Source organism: Taudactylus pleione, unplaced genomic scaffold, assembly GCF_031769625.1.
Source record: "Taudactylus pleione unplaced genomic scaffold, aTauple2 ptg000454l, whole genome shotgun sequence".
Classification (NCBI taxonomy): Eukaryota; Metazoa; Chordata; class Amphibia; order Anura; family Myobatrachidae; genus Taudactylus; species Taudactylus pleione.
Genome location: NW_028284856.1, coordinates 3,363,832 through 3,383,113, shown reverse-complemented (window position 1 = coordinate 3,383,113; position 19,282 = coordinate 3,363,832). Strand labels below are relative to the sequence as shown.

The window sequence follows — 19,282 nt, the reverse complement described above, 5'->3', positions numbered from 1 at the left end:
TAGAACCCTGGACCCTCAGATTAAAGTTCTGATGTTTTACCAACTCCAGGCTCTTCTGGAGTCTGTCGAAAACCTATAGAAAGTTCATAATACTAAAACCAAGTAAATTCAAATGGTGACAACTACTGTGCAATTACTAAAGTAGGAAAATCTCTCTATCACTAAAAGTATGATCTGAATAGCTTGACATTTAGTGTCTATTGATGAAATACATTTAATTTGCCTCTTGGTTGAAGGTGTACATTCTTAAACAGTTTGTGATTTTCCCACTCTGCAATATGTTCCATTTCACAAAATGATACGTTGCTTAAAAGACACTCGCCCGAACAGGGACTTGAACCCTGTACCCTCAGATTAAAAGTCTGATGCTCTACCGACTGAGCTATCCAGGCTCTTCTGTGATTGGTCGCAAAAATGCAGAAAGTTCGTAATACAAAAAACAAGTCATATCAAATGATGACAACTACTAGTTACTGTGCAATTACTAAAGTTGGAAAATCTCTCTATCACTAAAAGTATGAACTGAAAAGCTTGACATTTAGTGTCTCTTGATGAAATACATTTAATTTGCCTCTTGGTTGAAGGTGTGCATTCTTAAACAGTTTGTGATTTTCCCACTCTGCACTAAGTTCCATTTCACAAAAACGACACATTGCTTAAAAGACACTCGCCCGAACAGGGACTTGAACCCTGGACCCTCAGATTAAAAGTCTGATGCTCTACCGACTGAGCTATCCAGGCTCTTCTGTGATAGGTTGCAAAAATGCAGAAAGTTCGTAATACAAAAAACAAGTCATATGAAATGATGACAACTACTAGTTACTGTGCAATTACTAAAGTTGGAAAATCTCTCTATCACTAAAAGTATTATCTGAATAGCTTGACATTTAGTGTCTATTTATGAAATACATTTAATTTGCCTCTTGGTTGAAGATGTACATTCTTAAACAGTTTGTGATTTTCCCACTCTGCACTATGTTCCATTTCACAAAAACGACACATTGCTTAAAAGACACTCGCCCGAACAGGGACTTGAACCCTGGACCCTCAGATTAAAGTTCTGATGTTTTACCGACTCCAGGCTCTTCTGGAGTTTGTCGCAAACCTATAGAAAGTTCATAATACTAAAACCAAGTAAATTCAAATGGTGACAACTACTGTGCAATTACTAAAGTAGGAAAATCTCTCTATCACTAAAAGTATGATATGAATAGCTTGACATTTAGTGTCTATTGGTGAAATACATTTAATTTGCCTCTTGGTTGAAGGTGTACATTCTTAAACAGTTTGTGATTTTCCCACTCTGCACTATGTTCCATTTCACAAAATGACACATTGCTTAAAAGACACTCGCCCGAACAGACCCTTGAACCCTGGACCCTCAGATTAAAAGTCAGATGCTCTACCGACTGAGCTATCCAGGCTCTTCTGTGATAGGTCGCAAAAATGCAGAAAGTTCGTAATACAAAAAACAAGTCATTTCAAATGATGACAACTAGTAGTTACTGTGCAATTACTAAAGTAGGAAAATCTCTCTATCACTAAAAGTATGAACTGAAAAGCTTGACATTTAGTGTCTCTTGATGAAATACATTTAATTTGCCTCTTGGTTGAAGGTGTACATTCTTAAACAGTTTGTGATTTTCCCACTCTGCACTATGTTCCATTTCACAAAAACACACATTGCTTAAAAGACACTCGCCCGAACAGGGACTTGAACCCTGGACCCTCAGATTAAAGTTCTGATGTTTTACCAACTCCAGGCTCTTCTGGAGTCTGTCGCAAACCTATAGAAAGTTCATAATACTAAAACCAAGTAAATTCAAATGGTGACAACTACTGTGCAATTACTAAAGTAGGAAAATCTCTCTATCACTAAAAGTATGATCTGAATAGCTTGACATTTAGTGTCTATTGATGAAATACATTTAATTTGCCTCTTGGTTGAAGGTGTACATTCTTAAACAGTTTGTGATTTTCCCACTCTGCAATATGTTCCATTTCACAAAATGATACGTTGCTTAAAAGACACTCGCCCGAACAGGGACTTGAACCCTGTACCCTCAGATTAAAAGTCTGATGCTCTACCGACTGAGCTATCCAGGCTCTTCTGTGATAGGTCGCAAAAATGCAGAAAGTTCGTAATACAAAAAACAAGTCATATGAAATGATGACAACTACTAGTTACTGTGCAATTACTAAAGTTGGAAAATCTCTCTATCACTAAAAGTATTATCTGAATAGCTTGACATTTAGTGTCTATTTATGAAATACATTTAATTTGCCTCTTGGTTGAAGATGTACATTCTTAAACAGTTTGTGATTTTCCCACTCTGCACTATGTTCCATTTCACAAAAACGACACATTGCTTAAAAGACACTCGCCCGAACAGGGACTTGAACCCTGGACCCTCAGATTAAAGTTCTGATGTTTTACCAACTCCAGGCTCTTCTGGAGTTTGTCGCAAACCTATAGAAAGTTCGTAATACTAAAACCAAGTAAATTCAAATGGTGACAACTACTGTGCAATTACTAAAGTAGGAAAATCTCTCTATCACTAAAAGTATGATATGAATAGCTTGACATTTAGTGTCTATTGGTGAAATACATTTAATTTGCCTCTTGGTTGAAGGTGTACATTCTTAAACAGTTTGTGATTTTCCCACTCTGCACTATGTTCCATTTCACAAAATGACACATTGCTTAAAAGACACTCGCCCGAACAGACCCTTGAACCCTGGACCCTCAGATTAAAAGTCAGATGCTCTACCGACTGAGCTATCCAGGCTCTTCTGTGATAGGTCGCAAAAATGCAGAAAGTTCGTAATACAAAAAACAAGTCATTTCAAATGATGACAACTACTAGTTACTGTGCAATTACTAAAGTAGGAAAATCTCTCTATCACTAAAAGTATGAACTGAAAAGCTTGACATTTAGTGTCTCTTGACGAAATACATTTAATTTGCCTCTTGGTTGAAGGTGTACATTCTTAAACAGTTTGTGATTTTCCCACTCTGAACTATGTTCCATTTCACAAAAATGACACATTGCTTAAAAGACACTCGCCCGAACAGGAACTTGAACCCTTGACCCTCAGATTAAAGTTCTGATGTTTTACCGACTCCAGGCTCTTCTGGAGTCTGTCGCAAACCTATAGAAAGTTCGTAATACTAAAACAAGTAAATTCAAATGGTAACAACTACTGTGCAATTACTAAAGTACGAAAGTCTCTCTATCACTAAAAGTATGATATGAATAGCTTGACATTTAGTGTCTATTGATGAAATACATTTAATTTGCCTCTTGGTTGAAGGTGTACATTCTTAAACAGTTTGTGATTTTCCCACTCTGCACTATGTTCCATTTCACAAAATGACACATTGCTTAAAAGACAATCGCCCGAACAGGGACTTGAACCCTGTACCCTCAGATTAAAAGTCTGATGCTCTACCTACTGAGCTATCCAGGCTCTTCTGTGATAGGTCGCAAAAATGCAGAAAGTTTGTAATACAAAAAACAAGTCATTTCAAATGATGACAACTAGTAGTTACTGTGCAATTACTAAAGTAGGAAAATCTCTCTATCACTAAAAGTATGAACTGAAAAGCTTGACATTTAGTGTCTCTTGATGAAATACATTTAATTTGCCTCTTGGTTGAAGGTGTACATTCTTAAACAGTTTGTGATTTTCCCACTCTGCACTATGTTCCATTTCACAAAAACACACATTGCTTAAAAGACACTCGCCCGAACAGGGACTAGAACCCTGGACCCTCAGATTAAAGTTCTGATGTTTTACCAACTCCAGGCTCTTCTGGAGTCTGTCGAAAACCTATAGAAAGTTCATAATACTAAAACCAAGTAAATTCAAATGGTGACAACTACTGTGCAATTACTAAAGTAGGAAAATCTCTCTATCACTAAAAGTATGATCTGAATAGCTTGACATTTAGTGTCTATTGATGAAATACATTTAATTTGCCTCTTGGTTGAAGGTGTACATTCTTAAACAGTTTGTGATTTTCCCACTCTGCAATATGTTCCATTTCACAAAATGATACGTTGCTTAAAAGACACTCGCCCGAACAGGGACTTGAACCCTGTACCCTCAGATTAAAAGTCTGATGCTCTACCGACTGAGCTATCCAGGCTCTTCTGTGATAGGTCGCAAAAATGCAGAAAGTTCGTAATACAAAAAACAAGTCATATCAAATGATGACAACTACTAGTTACTGTGCAATTACTAAAGTTGGAAAATCTCTCTATCACTAAAAGTATGAACTGAAAAGCTTGACATTTAGTGTCTCTTGATGAAATACATTTAATTTGCCTCTTGGTTGAAGGTGTGCATTCTTAAACAGTTTGTGATTTTCCCACTCTGCACTAAGTTCCATTTCACAAAAACGACACATTGCTTAAAAGACACTCGCCCGAACAGGGACTTGAACACTGGACCCTCAGATTAAAAGTCTGATGCTCTACCGACTGAGCTATCCAGGCTCTTCTGTGATAGGTTGCAAAAATGCAGAAAGTTCGTAATACAAAAAACAAGTCATATGAAATGATGACAACTACTAGTTACTGTGCAATTACTAAAGTTGGAAAATCTCTCTATCACTAAAAGTATGATATGAATAGCTTGACATTTAGTGTCTATTGGTGAAATACATTTAATTTGCCTCTTGGTTGAAGGTGTACATTCTTAAACAGTTTGTGATTTTCCCACTCTGCACTATGTTCCATTTCACAAAAATGACACATTGCTTAAAAGACACTCGCCCGAACAGGAACTTGAACCCTTGACCCTCAGATTAAAGTTCTGATGTTTTACCGACTCCAGGCTCTTCTGGAGTCTGTCACAAACCTATAGAAAGTTCGTAATACTAAAACAAGTAAATTCAAATGGTAACAACTACTGTGCAATTACTAAAGTAGGAAAGTCTCTCTATCACTAAAAGTATGATATGAATAGCTTGACATTTAGTGTCTATTGATGAAATACATTTAATTTGCCTCTTGGTTGAAGGTGTACATTCTTAAACAGTTTGTGTTTTTCCCACTCTGCACTATGTTCCATTTCACAAAATGACACATTGCTTAAAAGACAATCGCCCGAACAGGGACTTGAACCCTGTACCCTCAGATTAAAAGTCTGATGCTCTACCTACTGAGCTATCCAGGCTCTTCTGTGATAGGTCGCAAAAATGCAGAAAGTTTGTAATACAAAAAACAAGTCATTTCAAATGATGACAACTAGTAGTTACTGTGCAATTACTAAAGTAGGAAAATCTCTCTATCACTAAAAGTATGAACTGAAAAGCTTGACATTTAGTGTCTCTTGATGAAATACATTTAATTTGCCTCTTGGTTGAAGGTGTACATTCTTAAACAGTTTGTGATTTTCCCACTCTGCACTATGTTCCATTTCACAAAAACACACATTGCTTAAAAGACACTCGCCCGAACAGGGACTAGAACCCTGGACCCTCAGATTAAAGTTCTGATGTTTTACCAACTCCAGGCTCTTCTGGAGTCTGTCGAAAACCTATAGAAAGTTCATAATACTAAAACCAAGTAAATTCAAATGGTGACAACTACTGTGCAATTACTAAAGTAGGAAAATCTCTCTATCACTAAAAGTATGATCTGAATAGCTTGACATTTAGTGTCTATTGATGAAATACATTTAATTTGCCTCTTGGTTGAAGGTGTACATTCTTAAACAGTTTGTGATTTTCCCACTCTGCAATATGTTCCATTTCACAAAATGATACGTTGCTTAAAAGACACTCGCCCGAACAGGGACTTGAACCCTGTACCCTCAGATTAAAAGTCTGATGCTCTACCGACTGAGCTATCCAGGCTCTTCTGTGATAGGTCGCAAAAATGCAGAAAGTTCGTAATACAAAAAACAAGTCATATCAAATGATGACAACTACTAGTTACTGTGCAATTACTAAAGTTGGAAAATCTCTCTATCACTAAAAGTATGAACTGAAAAGCTTGACATTTAGTGTCTCTTGATGAAATACATTTAATTTGCCTCTTGGTTGAAGGTGTGCATTCTTAAACAGTTTGTGATTTTCCCACTCTGCACTAAGTTCCATTTCACAAAAACGACACATTGCTTAAAAGACACTCGCCCGAACAGGGACTTGAACCCTGGACCCTCAGATTAAAAGTCTGATGCTCTACCGACTGAGCTATCCAGGCTCTTCTGTGATAGGTTGCAAAAATGCAGAAAGTTCGTAATACAAAAAACAAGTCATATGAAATGATGACAACTACTAGTTACTGTGCAATTACTAAAGTTGGAAAATCTCTCTATCACTAAAAGTATGATATGAATAGCTTGACATTTAGTGTCTATTGGTGAAATACATTTAATTTGCCTCTTGGTTGAAGGTGTACATTCTTAAACAGTTTGTGATTTTCCCACTCTGCACTATGTTCCATTTCACAAAATGACACATTGCTTAAAAGACACTCGACCGAACAGACCCTTGAACCCTGGACCCTCAGATTAAAAGTCAAATGCTCTACCGACTGAGCTATCCAGGCTCTTCTGTGATAGGTCGCAAAAATGCAGAAAGTTCGTAATACAAAAAACAAGTCATTTCAAATGATGACAACTACTAGTTACTGTGCAATTACTAAAGTAGGAAAATCTCTCTATCACTAAAAGTATGAACTGAAAAGCTTGACATTTAGTGTCTCTTGATGAAATACATTTAATTTGCCTCTTGGTTGAAGGTGTACATTCTTAAACAGTTTGTGATTTTCCCACTCTGAACTATGTTCCATTTCACAAAAATGACACATTGCTTAAAAGACACTCGCCCGAACAGGAACTTGAACCCTTGACCCTCAGATTAAAGTTCTGATGTTTTACCGACTCCAGGCTCTTCTGGAGTCTGTCGCAAACCTATAGAAAGTTCGTAATACTAAAACAAGTAAATTCAAATGGTAACAACTACTGTGCAATTACTAAAGTAGGAAAGTCTCTCTATCACTAAAAGTATGATATGAATAGCTTGACATTTAGTGTCTATTGATGAAATACATTTAATTTGCCTCTTGGTTGAAGGTGTACATTCTTAAACAGTTTGTGATTTTCCCACTCTGCACTAAGTTCCATTTCACAAAATGACACATTGCTTAAAAGACAATCGCCCGAACAGGGACTTGAACCCTGGACAATCAGATTAAAAGTCTGATGCTCTACCGACTGAGCTATCCAGGCTCTTCTGTGATAGGTTGCAAAAATGCAGAAAGTTCGTAATACAAAAAACAAGTCATATCAAATGATGACAACTACTAGTTACTGTGCAATTACTAAAGTTGGAAAATCTCTCTATCACTAAAAGTATGATATGAATAGCTTGACATTTAGTGTCTATTGGTGAAATACATTTAATTTGCCTCTTGGTTGAAGGTGTACATTCTTAAACAGTTTGTGATTTTCCCACTCTGCACTATGTTCCATTTCACAAAATGACACATTGCTTAAAAGACACTCGACCGAACAGACCCTTGAACCCTGGACCCTCAGATTAAAAGTCAAATGCTCTACCGACTGAGCTATCCAGGCTCTTCTGTGATAGGTCGCAAAAATGCAGAAAGTTCGTAATACAAAAAACAAGTCATTTCAAATGATGACAACTACTAGTTACTGTGCAATTACTAAAGTAGGAAAATCTCTCTATCACTAAAAGTATGAACTGAAAAGCTTGACATTTAGTGTCTCTTGATGAAATACATTTAATTTGCCTCTTGGTTGAAGGTGTACATTCTTAAACAGTTTGTGATTTTCCCACTCTGAACTATGTTCCATTTCACAAAAATGACACATTGCTTAAAAGACACTCGCCCGAACAGGAACTTGAACCCTTGACCCTCAGATTAAAGTTCTGATGTTTTACCGACTCCAGGCTCTTCTGGAGTCTGTCGCAAACCTATAGAAAGTTCGTAATACTAAAACAAGTAAATTCAAATGGTAACAACTACTGTGCAATTACTAAAGTAGGAAAGTCTCTCTATCACTAAAAGTATGATATGAATAGCTTGACATTTAGTGTCTATTGATGAAATACATTTAATTTGCCTCTTGGTTGAAGGTGTACATTTTTAAACAGTTTGTGATTTTCCCACTCTGCACTAAGTTCCATTTCACAAAATGACACATTGCTTAAAAGACAATCGCCCGAACAGGGACTTGAACCCTGGACCCTCAGATTAAAAGTCTGATGCTCTACCGACTGAGCTATCCAGGCTCACCTGTGATAGGTCGCAAAAATGCAGAAAGTTCGTAATACAAAAAACAAGTCATTTCAAATGATGACAACTAGTAGTTACTGTGCAATTACTAAAGTAGGAAAATCTCTCTATCACTAAAAGTATGAACTGAAAAGCTTGACATTTAGTGTCTCTTGATGAAATACATTTAATTTGCCTCTTGGTTGAAGGTGTACATTCTTAAACAGTTTGTGATTTTCCCACTCTGCACTATGTTCCATTTCACAAAAACACACATTGCTTAAAAGACACTCGCCCGAACAGGGACTTGAACCCTGGACCCTCAGATTAAAGTTCTGATGTTTTACCAACTCCAGGCTCTTCTGGAGTCTGTCGCAAACCTATAGAAAGTTCATAATACTAAAACCAAGTAAATTCAAATGGTGACAACTACTGTGCAATTACTAAAGTAGGAAAATCTCTCTATCACTAAAAGTATGATCTGAATAGCTTGACATTTAGTGTCTATTGATGAAATACATTTAATTTGCCTCTTGGTTGAAGGTGTACATTCTTAAACAGTTTGTGATTTTCCCACTCTGCAATATGTTCCATTTCACAAAATGATACGTTGCTTAAAAGACACTTGCCCGAACAGGGACTTGAACCCTGTACCCTCAGATTAAAAGTCTGATGCTCTACCGACTGAGCTATCCAGGTTCTTCTGTGATAGGTCGCAAAAATGCAGAAAGTTCGTAATACAAAAAACAAGTCATTTCAAATGATGACAACTAGTAGTTACTGTGCAATTACTAAAGTAGGAAAATCTCTCTATCACTAAAAGTATGAACTGAAAAGCTTGACATTTAGTGTCTCTTGATGAAATACATTTAATTTGCCTCTTGGTTGAAGGTGTACATTCTTAAACAGTTTGTGATTTTCCCACTCTGCACTATGTTCCATTTCACAAAAACACACATTGCTTAAAAGATTAAAGTTCTGATGTTTTACCAACTCCAGGCTCTTCTGGAGTCTGTCGAAAACCTATAGAAAGTTCATAATACTAAAACCAAGTAAATTCAAATGGTGACAACTACTGTGCAATTACTAAAGTAGGAAAAATCTCTCTATCACTAAAAGTATGATCTGAATAGCTTGACATTTAGTGTCTATTGATGAAATACATTTAATTTGCCTCTTGGTTGAAGGTGTACATTCTTAAACAGTTTGTGATTTTCCCACTCTGCAATATGTTCCATTTCACAAAATGATACGTTGCTTAAAAGACACTCGCCTGAACAGGGACTTGAACCCTGTACCCTCAGATTAAAAGTCTGATGCTCTACCGACTGAGCTATCCAGGCTCTTCTGTGATAGGTTGCAAAAATGCAGAAAGTTCGTAATACAAAAAACAAGTCATATGAAATGATGACAACTACTAGTTACTGTGCAATTACTAAAGTTGGAAAATCTCTCTATCACTAAAAGTATTATCTGAATAGCTTGACATTTAGTGTCTATTTATGAAATACATTTAATTTGCCTCTTGGTTGAAGGTGTACATTCTTAAACAGTTTGTGATTTTCCCACTCTGCACTATGTTCCATTTCACAAAAACGACACATTGCTTAAAAGACACTCGCCCGAACAGGGACTTGAACCCTGGACCCTCAGATTAAAGTTCTGATGTTTTACCGACTCCAGGCTCTTCTGGAGTTTGTCGCAAACCTATAGAAAGTTCGTAATACTAAAACCAAGTAAATTCAAATGGTGACAACTACTGTGCAATTACTAAAGTAGGAAAATCTCTCTATCACTAAAAGTATGATACGAATAGCTTGACATTTAGTGTCTATTGGTGAAATACATTTAATTTGCCTCTTGGTTGAAGGTGTACATTCTTAAACAGTTTGTGATTTTCCCACTCTGCACTATGTTCCATTTCACAAAATGACACATTGCTTAAAAGACACTCGCCCGAACAGACCCTTGAACCCTGGACCCTCAGATTAAAAGTCAGATGCTCTACCGACTGAGCTATCCAGGCTCTTCTGTGATAGGTCACAAAAATGCAGAAAGTTCGTAATACAAAAAACAAGTCATTTCAAATGATGACAACTACTAGTTACTGTGCAATTACTAAAGTAGGAAAATCTCTCTATCACTAAAAGTATGAACTGAAAAGCTTGACATTTAGTGTCTCTTGATGAAATACATTTAATTTGCCTCTTGGTTGAAGGTGTACATTCTTAAACAGTTTGTGATTTTCCCACTCTGAACTATGTTCCATTTCACAAAAATGACACATTGCTTAAAAGACACTCGCCCGAACAGGAACTTGAACCCTTGACCCTCAGATTAAAGTTCTGATGTTTTACCGACTCCAGGCTCTTCTGGAGTCTGTCGCAAACCTATAGAAAGTTCGTAATACAAAAAACAAGTCATTTCAAATGATGACAACTAGTAGTTACTGTGCAATTACTAAAGTAGGAAAATCTCTCTATCACTAAAAGTATGAACTGAAAAGCTTGACATTTAGTGTCTCTTGATGAAATACATTTAATTTGCCTCTTGGTTGAAGGTGTACATTCTTAAACAGTTTGTGATTTTCCCACTCTGCACTATGTTCCATTTCACAAAAACACACATTGCTTAAAAGATTAAAGTTCTGATGTTTTACCAACTCCAGGCTCTTCTGGAGTCTGTCGAAAACCTATAGAAAGTTCATAATACTAAAACCAAGTAAATTCAAATGGTGACAACTACTGTGCAATTACTAAAGTAGGAAAATCTCTCTATCACTAAAAGTATGATCTGAATAGCTTGACATTTAGTGTCTATTGATGAAATACATTTAATTTGCCTCTTGGTTGAAGGTGTACATTCTTAAACAGTTTGTGATTTTCCCACTCTGCAATATGTTCCATTTCACAAAATGATACGTTGCTTAAAAGACACTCGCCCGAACAGGGACTTGAACCCTGTACCCTCAGATTAAAAGTCTGATGCTCTACCGACTGAGCTATCCAGGCTCTTCTGTGATAGGTCGCAAAAATGCAGAAAGTTCGTAATACAAAAAACAAGTCATATGAAATGATGACAACTACTAGTTACTGTGCAATTACTAAAGTTGGAAAATCTCTCTATCACTAAAAGTATTATCTGAGTAGCTTGACATTTAGTGTCTATTTATGAAATACATTTAATTTGCCTCTTGGTTGAAGGTGTACATTCTTAAACAGTTTGTGATTTTCCCACTCTGAACTATGTTCCATTTCACAAAAATGACACATTGCTTAAAAGACACTCGCCCGAACAGGAACTTGAACCCTTGACCCTCAGATTAAAGTTCTGATGTTTTACCGACTCCAGGCTCTTCTGGAGTCTGTCGCAAACCTATAGAAAGTTCGTAATACTAAAACAAGTAAATTCAAATGGTAACAACTACTGTGCAATTACTAAAGTAGGAAAGTCTCTCTATCACTAAAAGTATGATATGAATAGCTTGACATTTAGTGTCTATTGATGAAATACATTTAATTTGCCTCTTGGTTGAAGGTGTACATTCTTAAACAGTTTGTGATTTTCCCACTCTGCACTATGTTCCATTTCACAAAATGACACATTGCTTAAAAGACAATCGCCCGAACAGGGACTTGAACCCTGTACTCTCAGATTAAAAGTCTGATGCTCTACCTACTGAGCTATCCAGGCTCTTCTGTGATAGGTCGCAAAAATGCAGAAAGTTTGTAATACAAAAAACAAGTCATTTCAAATGATGACAACTAGTAGTTACTGTGCAATTACTAAAGTAGGAAAATCTCTCTATCACTAAAAGTATGAACTGAAAAGCTTGACATTTAGTGTCTCTTGATGAAATACATTTAATTTGCCTCTTGGTTGAAGGTGTACATTCTTAAACAGTTTGTGATTTTCCCACTCTGCACTATGTTCCATTTCACAAAAACACACATTGCTTAAAAGACACTCGCCCGAACAGGGACTAGAACCCTGGACCCTCAGATTAAAGTTCTGATGTTTTACCAACTCCAGGCTCTTCTGGAGTCTGTCGAAAACCTATAGAAAGTTCATAATACTAAAACCAAGTAAATTCAAATGGTGACAACTACTGTGCAATTACTAAAGTAGGAAAATCTCTCTATCACTAAAAGTATGATCTGAATAGCTTGACATTTAGTGTCTATTGATGAAATACATTTAATTTGCCTCTTGGTTGAAGGTGTACATTCTTAAACAGTTTGTGATTTTCCCACTCTGCAATATGTTCCATTTCACAAAATGATACGTTGCTTAAAAGACACTCGCCCGAACAGGGACTTGAACCCTGTACCCTCAGATTAAAAGTCTGATGCTCTACCGACTGAGCTATCCAGGCTCTTCTGTGATAGGTTGCAAAAATGCAGAAAGTTCGTAATACAAAAAACAAGTCATATCAAATGATGACAACTACTAGTTACTGTGCAATTACTAAAGTTGGAAAATCTCTCTATCACTAAAAGTATGAACTGAAAAGCTTGACATTTAGTGTCTCTTGATGAAATACATTTAATTTGCCTCTTGGTTGAAAGTGTGCATTCTTAAACAGTTTGTGATTTTCCCACTCTGCACTAAGTTCCATTTCACAAAAACGACACATTGCTTAAAAGACACTCGCCCGAACAGGGACTTGATCCCTGGACCCTCAGATTAAAAGTCTGATGCTCTACCGACTGAGCTATCCAGGCTCTTCTGTGATAGGTTGCAAAAATGCAGAAAGTTCGTAATACAAAAAACAAGTCATATCAAATGATGACAACTACTAGTTACTGTGCAATTACTAAAGTTGGAAAATCTCTCTATCACTAAAAGTATTATCTGAATAGCTTGACATTTAGTGTCTATTGATGAAATACATTTAATTTGCCTCTTGGTTGAAGGTGTACATTCTTAAACAGTTTGTGATTTTCCCACTCTGCACTATGTTCCATTTCACAAAAACGACACATTGCTTAAAAGACACTCGCCCGAACAGGGACTTGAACCCTGGACCCTCAGATTAAAGTTTTGATGTTTTACCGACTCCAGGCTCTTCTGGAGTTTGTCGCAAACCTATAGAAAGTTCGTAATACTAAAACCAAGTAAATTCAAATGGTGACAACTACTGTGCAATTACTAAAGTAGGAAAATCTCTCTATCACTAAAAGTATGATATGAATAGCTTGACATTTAGTGTCTATTGGTGAAATACATTTAATTTGCCTCTTGGTTGAAGGTGTACATTCTTAAACAGTTTGTGATTTTCCCACTCTGCACTATGTTCCATTTCACAAAAACGACACATTGCTTAAAAAACACTCAACCGAACAGGGACTTGAACCCTGGACCCTCAGATTAAAAGTCTGATGCTCTACCGACTGAGCTATCCAGGCTCTTCTGTGATAGGTCGCAAAAATGCAGAAAGTTCGTAATACAAAAAACAAGTCATATCAAATGATGACAACTACTAGTTACTGTGCAATTACTAAAGTTGAAAAATCTCTCTATCACTAAAAGTATTATCTGAATAGCTTGACATTTAGTGTCTATTGATGAAATACATTTAATTTGCCTCTTGGTTGAAGGTGTACATTCTTAAACAGTTTGTGATTTTCCCACTCTGCACTATGTTCCATTTCACAAAAATGACACATTGCTTAAAAGACACTCGCCCGAACAGGGACTTGAACCCTGGACCCTCAGATTAAAGTTCTGATGTTTTACCGACTCCAAGCTCTTCTGGAGTTTGTCGCAAACCTATAGAAAGTTCGTAATACTAAAACCAAGTAAATTCAAATGGTGACAACTACTGTGCAATTACTAAAGTAGGAAAATCTCTCTATCACTAAAAGTATGATATGAATAGCTTGACATTTAGTGTCTATTGGTGAAATACATTTAATTTGCCTCTTGGTTGAAGGTGTACATTCTTAAACAGTTTGTGATTTTCCCACTCTGCACTATGTTCCATTTCACAAAATGACACATTGCTTAAAAGACACTCGCCCGAACAGACCCTTGAACCCTGGACCCTCAGATTAAAAGTCTGATGCTCTACCGACTGAGCTATCCAGGCTCTTCTGTGATAGGTCGCAAAAATGCAGAAAGTTTGTAATACAAAAAACAAGTCATTTCAAATGATGACAACTACTAGTTACTGTGCAATTACTAAAGTTGGAAAATCTCTCTATCACTAAAAGTATGAACTGAAAAGCTTGACATTTAGTGTCTCTTGATGAAATACATTTAATTTGCCTCTTGGTTGAAGGTGTACATTCTTAAACAGTTTGTGATTTTCCCACTCTGCACTATGTTCCATTTCACAAAAACGACACATTGCTTAAAAGACACTCGCCCGAACAGGAACTTGAAACCTTGACCCTCAGATTAAAGTTCTGATGTTTTACCGACTCCAGGCTCTTCTGGAGTCTGTCGCAAAAGTATAGAAAGTTCGTAATACTAAAACAAGTAAATTCAAATGGTGACAACTACTGTGCAATTACTAAAGTAGGAAAGTCTCTCTATCACTAAAAGTATGATATGAATAGCTTGACATTTAGTGTCTATTGATGAAATACATTTAATTTGCCTCTTGGTTGAAGGTGTACATTCTTAAACAGTTTGTGATTTTCCCACTCTGCACTATGTTCCATTTCACAAAAACGACACATTGCTTAAAAGACACTCGCCCGCACAGGGACTTGAACCCTGGACCCTCAGATTAAAGTTCTGATGTTTTACCGACTCCAGGCTCTTCTGGAGATTGTCGCAAACCTATAGAAAGTTCGTAATACTAAAACCAAGTAAATTCAAATGGTGACAACTACTGTGCAATTACTAAAGTAGGAAAATCTCTCTATCACTAAAAGTATGATATGAATAGCTTGACATTTAGTGTCTATTGGTGAAATACATTTAATTTGCCTCTTGGTTGAAGGTGTACATTCTTAAACAGTTTGTGATTTTCCCACTCTGCACTATGTTCCATTTCACAAAATGACACATTGCTTAAAAGACACTCGCCCGAACAGGGACTTGAACCCTGGACCCTCAGATTAAAGTTCTGATGTTTTACCGACTCCAGGCTCTTCTGGAGTTTGTCGCAAAAGTATAGAAAGTTCGTAATACTAAAACCAAGTAAATTCAAATGGTGACAACTACTGTGCAATTACTAAAGTAGGAAAATCTCTCTATCACTAAAAGTATGATATGAATAGCTTGACATTTAGTGTCTATTGGTGAAATACATTTAATTTGCCTCTTGGTTGAAGGTGTACATTCTTAAACAGTTTGTGATTTTCCCACTCTGCACTATGTTCCATTTCACAAAATGACACATTGCTTAAAAGACACTTGCCCGAACAGGGACTTGAACCCTGGACCCTCAGATTAAAAGTCTGATGCTCTACCGACTGAGCTATCCAGGCTCTTCTGTGATAGGTCGCAAAAATGCAGAAAGTTTGTAATACAAAAAACAAGTCATTTCAAATGATGACAACTACTAGTTACTGTGCAATTACTAAAGTAGGAAAATCTCTCTATCACTAAAAGTATGAACTGAAAAGCTTGACATTTAGTGTCTCTTGATGAAATACATTTAATTTGCCTCTTGGTTGAAGGTGTACATTCTTAAACAGTTTGTGATTTTCCCACTCTGCACTATGTTCCATTTCACAAAAATGACACATTGCTTAAAAGACACTCGCCCGAACAGGAACTTGAAACCTTGACCCTCAGATTAAAGTTCTGATGTTTTACCGACTCCAGGCTCTTCTGGAGTCTGTCGCAAACCTATAGAAAGTTCGTAATACTAAAACAAGTAAATTCAAATGGTAACAACTACTGTGCAATTACTAAAGTAGGAAAGTCTCTCTATCACTAAAAGTATGATATGAATAGCTTGACATTTAGTGTCTATTGATGAAATACATTTAATTTGCCTCTTGGTTGAAGGTGTACATTCTTAAACAGTTTGTGATTTTCCCACTCTGCACTAAGTTCCATTTCACAAAATGACACATTGCTTAAAAGACACTCGCCCGAACAGGGACTTGAACCCTGGACCCTCAGATTAAAAGTCTGATGCTCTACCGACTGAGCTATCCCGGCTCTTCTGTGATAGGTCGCAAAAATGCAGAAAGTTCGTAATACAAAAAACAAGTCATTTCAAATGATGACAACTACTAGTTACTGTGCAATTACTAAAGTAGGAAAATCTCTCTATCACTAAAAGTATGAACTGAAAAGCTTGACATTTAGTGTCTCTTGATGAAATACATTTAATTTGCCTCTTGGTTGAAGGTGTACATTCTTAAACAGTTTGTGATTTTCCCACTCTGAACTATGTTCCATTTCACAAAAATGACACATTGCTTAAAAGACACTCGCCCGAACAGGAACTTGAACCCTTGACCCTCAGATTAAAGTTCTGATGTTTTACCGACTCCAGGCTCTTCTGGAGTCTGTCGCAAACCTATAGAAAGTTCGTAATACTAAAACAAGTAAATTCAAATGGTAACAACTACTGTGCAATTACTAAAGTAGGAAAGTCTCTCTATCACTAAAAGTATGATATGAATAGCTTGACATTTAGTGTCTATTGATGAAATACATTTAATTTGCCTCTTGGTTGAAGGTGTACATTCTTAAACAGTTTGTGATTTTCCCACTCTGCACTAAGTTCCATTTCACAAAATGACACATTGCTTAAAAGACAATCGCCCGAACAGGGACTTGAACCCTGGACCCTCAGATTAAAAGTCTGATGCTCTACCAACTGAGCTATCCAGGCTCTTCTGTGATAGGTCGCAAAAATGCAGAAAGTTTGTAATACAAAAAACAAGTCATTTCAAATGATGACAACTACTAGTTACTGTGCAATTACTAAAGTAGGAAAATCTCTCTATCACTAAAAGTATGAACTGAAAAGCTTGACATTTAGTGTCTCTTGATGAAATACATTTAATTTGCCTCTTGGTTGAAGGTGTACATTCTTAAACAGTTTGTGATTTTCCCACTCTGCACTATGTTCCATTTCACAAAAATGACACATTGCTTAAAAGACACTCGCCCGAACAGGAACTTGAAACCTTGACCCTCAGATTAAAGTTCTGATGTTTTACCGACTCCAGGCTCTTCTGGAGTCTGTCGCAAACCTATAGAAAGTTCGTAATACTAAAACAAGTAAATTCAAATGGTAACAACTACTGTGCAATTACTAAAGTAGGAAAGTCTCTCTATCACTAAAAGTATGATATGAATAGCTTGACATTTAGTGTCTATTGATGAAATACATTTAATTTGCCTCTTGGTTGAAGGTGTACATTCTTAAACAGTTTGTGATTTTCCCACTCTGCACTAAGTTCCATTTCACAAAATGACACATTGCTTAAAAGACACTCGCCCGAACAGGGACTTGAACCCTGGACCCTCAGATTAAAAGTCTGATGCTCTACCGACTGAGCTATCCAGGCTCTTCTGTGATAGGTCGCAAAAATGCAGAAAGTTCGTAATACAAAAAACAAGTCATTTCAAATGATGACAACTACTAGTTACTGTGCAATTACTAAAGTAGGAAAATCTCTCTATCACTAAAAGTATGAACTGAAAAGCTTGACATTTAGTGTCTCTTGATGAAATACATTTAATTTGCCTCTTGGTTGAAGGTGTACATTCTTAAACAGTTTGTGATTTTCCCACTCTGAACTATGTTCCATTTCACAAAAATGACACATTGCTTAAAAGACACTCGCCCGAACAGGAACTTGAACCCTTGACCCTCAGATTAAAGTTCTGATGTTTTACCGACTCCAGGCTCTTCTGGAGTCTGTCGCAAACCTATAGAAAGTTCGTAATACTAAAACAAGTAAATTCAAATGGTAACAACTACTGTGCAATTACTAAAGTAGGAAAGTCTCTCTATCACTAAAAGTATGATATGAATAGCTTGACATTTAGTGTCTATTGATGAAATACATTTAATTTGCCTCTTGGTTGAAGGTGTACATTCTTAAACAGTTTGTGATTTTCCCACTCTGCACTAAGTTCCATTTCACAAAATGACACATTGCTTAAAAGACAATCGCCCGAACAGGGACTTGAACCCTGGACCCTCAGATTAAAAGTCTGATGTTTTACCGACTCCAGGCTCTTCTGGAGTCTGTCGCAAACCTATAGAAAGTTTGTAATACTAAAACAAGTAAATTCAAATGGTAACAACTACTGTGCAATTACTAAAGTAGGAAAGTCTCTCTATCACTAAAAGTATTATCTGAATAGCTTGACATTTAGTGTCTCTTGATGAAATACATTTAATTTGCATCTTGGTTGAAGGTGTACATTCTTAAACACTCTGCACTATGTTCCATTTCACAAAAACGACACATTGCTTAAAAGACACTCGCCCGAACAGGGACTTGAACCCTGGACCCTCAGATTAAAAGTCTGATGCTCTACCGACTGAGCTATCCAGGCTCTTCTGTGATAGGTCGCAAAAATGCAGAAAGTTCGTAATACAAAAAACAAGTCATTTCAAATGATGACAACTAGTAGTTACTGTGCAATTACTAAAGTAGGAAAATCTCTCTATCACTAAAAGTATGAACTGAAAAGCTTGACATTTAGTGTGTCTTGATGAAATACATTTAATTTGCCTCTTGGTTGAAGGTGTACATTCTTAAACAGTTTGTGATTTTCCCACTCTGCACTATGTTCCATTTCACAAAATGACACATTGCTTAAAAGACACTCGCCCGAACAGACCCTTGAACCCTGGACCCTCAGATTAACAGTCTGATGCTCTACCGACTGAGCTATCCAGGCTCTTCTGTGATAGGTCGCAAAAATGCAGAAAGTTCGTAATACAAAAAACAAGTCATATCAAATGATGACAACTACTAGTTACTGTGCAATTACTAAAGTTGGAAAATCTCTCTATCACTAAAAGTATTATCTGAATAGCATGACATTTAGTGTCTATTGATGAAATACATTTAATTTGCCTCTTGGTT

At 36.6% G+C, this 19,282-nt stretch overlaps 17 non-coding genes across 17 annotated transcripts; all 17 read right to left on the bottom strand.

Moving 5' to 3' along the window:
• Nucleotides 1–319: 319 nt before the first annotated feature.
• TRNAK-UUU (transfer RNA lysine (anticodon UUU)) lies at nucleotides 320–392 on the bottom strand. Its single transcript has one exon. It is a non-coding gene; the product is annotated as a tRNA-Lys (tRNA).
• Nucleotides 393–668: 276 nt separating this feature from the next.
• TRNAK-UUU (transfer RNA lysine (anticodon UUU)) lies at nucleotides 669–741 on the bottom strand. The gene has a single exon. It is a non-coding gene; the product is annotated as a tRNA-Lys (tRNA).
• A 1,292-nt stretch (nucleotides 742–2,033) lies between these two features.
• TRNAK-UUU (transfer RNA lysine (anticodon UUU)) lies at nucleotides 2,034–2,106 on the bottom strand. Its single transcript has one exon. It is a non-coding gene; the product is annotated as a tRNA-Lys (tRNA).
• Nucleotides 2,107–4,080: 1,974 nt separating this feature from the next.
• Nucleotides 4,081–4,153, bottom strand: TRNAK-UUU (transfer RNA lysine (anticodon UUU)). The gene has a single exon. It is a non-coding gene; the product is annotated as a tRNA-Lys (tRNA).
• A 1,640-nt stretch (nucleotides 4,154–5,793) lies between these two features.
• Nucleotides 5,794–5,866, bottom strand: TRNAK-UUU (transfer RNA lysine (anticodon UUU)). The gene has a single exon. It is a non-coding gene; the product is annotated as a tRNA-Lys (tRNA).
• Nucleotides 5,867–6,142: 276 nt separating this feature from the next.
• TRNAK-UUU (transfer RNA lysine (anticodon UUU)) lies at nucleotides 6,143–6,215 on the bottom strand. The gene has a single exon. It is a non-coding gene; the product is annotated as a tRNA-Lys (tRNA).
• A 957-nt stretch (nucleotides 6,216–7,172) lies between these two features.
• TRNAK-UUU (transfer RNA lysine (anticodon UUU)) lies at nucleotides 7,173–7,245 on the bottom strand. Its single transcript has one exon. It is a non-coding gene; the product is annotated as a tRNA-Lys (tRNA).
• Nucleotides 7,246–8,202: 957 nt separating this feature from the next.
• Nucleotides 8,203–8,275, bottom strand: TRNAK-UUU (transfer RNA lysine (anticodon UUU)). The gene has a single exon. It is a non-coding gene; the product is annotated as a tRNA-Lys (tRNA).
• Nucleotides 8,276–9,528: 1,253 nt separating this feature from the next.
• Nucleotides 9,529–9,601, bottom strand: TRNAK-UUU (transfer RNA lysine (anticodon UUU)). Its single transcript has one exon. It is a non-coding gene; the product is annotated as a tRNA-Lys (tRNA).
• A 1,595-nt stretch (nucleotides 9,602–11,196) lies between these two features.
• Nucleotides 11,197–11,269, bottom strand: TRNAK-UUU (transfer RNA lysine (anticodon UUU)). Its single transcript has one exon. It is a non-coding gene; the product is annotated as a tRNA-Lys (tRNA).
• Nucleotides 11,270–12,560: 1,291 nt separating this feature from the next.
• On the bottom strand, nucleotides 12,561–12,633 carry TRNAK-UUU (transfer RNA lysine (anticodon UUU)). Its single transcript has one exon. It is a non-coding gene; the product is annotated as a tRNA-Lys (tRNA).
• A 276-nt stretch (nucleotides 12,634–12,909) lies between these two features.
• Nucleotides 12,910–12,982, bottom strand: TRNAK-UUU (transfer RNA lysine (anticodon UUU)). Its single transcript has one exon. It is a non-coding gene; the product is annotated as a tRNA-Lys (tRNA).
• A 2,645-nt stretch (nucleotides 12,983–15,627) lies between these two features.
• Nucleotides 15,628–15,700, bottom strand: TRNAK-UUU (transfer RNA lysine (anticodon UUU)). Its single transcript has one exon. It is a non-coding gene; the product is annotated as a tRNA-Lys (tRNA).
• Nucleotides 15,701–16,309: 609 nt separating this feature from the next.
• On the bottom strand, nucleotides 16,310–16,382 carry TRNAK-UUU (transfer RNA lysine (anticodon UUU)). Its single transcript has one exon. It is a non-coding gene; the product is annotated as a tRNA-Lys (tRNA).
• Nucleotides 16,383–16,991: 609 nt separating this feature from the next.
• TRNAK-UUU (transfer RNA lysine (anticodon UUU)) lies at nucleotides 16,992–17,064 on the bottom strand. Its single transcript has one exon. It is a non-coding gene; the product is annotated as a tRNA-Lys (tRNA).
• A 609-nt stretch (nucleotides 17,065–17,673) lies between these two features.
• On the bottom strand, nucleotides 17,674–17,746 carry TRNAK-UUU (transfer RNA lysine (anticodon UUU)). The gene has a single exon. It is a non-coding gene; the product is annotated as a tRNA-Lys (tRNA).
• A 927-nt stretch (nucleotides 17,747–18,673) lies between these two features.
• On the bottom strand, nucleotides 18,674–18,746 carry TRNAK-UUU (transfer RNA lysine (anticodon UUU)). The gene has a single exon. It is a non-coding gene; the product is annotated as a tRNA-Lys (tRNA).
• Between the last annotated feature and the right edge of the window lie 536 nt (nucleotides 18,747–19,282).